Below are 774 nucleotides of genomic sequence, written 5' to 3'. Positions count from 1 at the left end.
AGGTATGGCTTTAATGTGCAATCATAACTCATTAGCTTTCTCCCTTAAAAATGGGTAGAAGGCACAGGGAGATGGTCCAGAAATTTTCACATTCAAATATGGACTTTTTTGCGTGGCAGGGGAGGCAGTAAATCCCTAACACTGAAAATATTCTAGCAGAGACTAAGAAATCACATGGTATGCATGTTTAAATATTGGTAGGAGGTATCAATGAGATGACTGAACCCAAAATACCATGATTCTATTAAAATTTCTTCCTATTTTGCCATTATGATGATCATAATACTTTAAAGCTCAAAAAGTTTAGACAAAAGTGGGACATCCTGTCACACACACACACACACACACACACACACACACTTCATCCACACTTGAAATTTATTTGGTAGATTGAATAAGAGTGCAATAAAAAATTAAAAAATAATAAAAAAATAAAAAACAGAGAAATCAAGACCTTCCAATTTTATTTTCCAAAAGCACACTCAAGGACAACCTGGGCAAAGTTAAAGATTAACTCAGTCCCTCATTTAGTTAATCGTCTTATTGTGGAAAAAAAATTTCTGTCACTTCCTTTGGAGAGTGAGCAGAGCATTTGTTAATCAAAATCTGCTTTGTGTGTTCCTCCCACGTAAGTCCATTGCTGTAGGCTAACTTGATTTGAATGACAAGAGTCTGTCCAGCTTCTGAATGAACCCAGCAAACTGGAACACACTTACCTGGGAGAAAAAAGAAATAGCAATATTGAGAGTCTATTTGGAATCAGACTGGCCTGGG

The sequence above is a fragment of the Canis lupus genome, chromosome 6 (genome assembly GCF_048164855.1).
Source record: "Canis lupus baileyi chromosome 6, mCanLup2.hap1, whole genome shotgun sequence".
NCBI classification, from domain to species: Eukaryota; Metazoa; Chordata; class Mammalia; order Carnivora; family Canidae; genus Canis; species Canis lupus.
Note: the sequence above shows the minus strand (reverse complement) of the source record.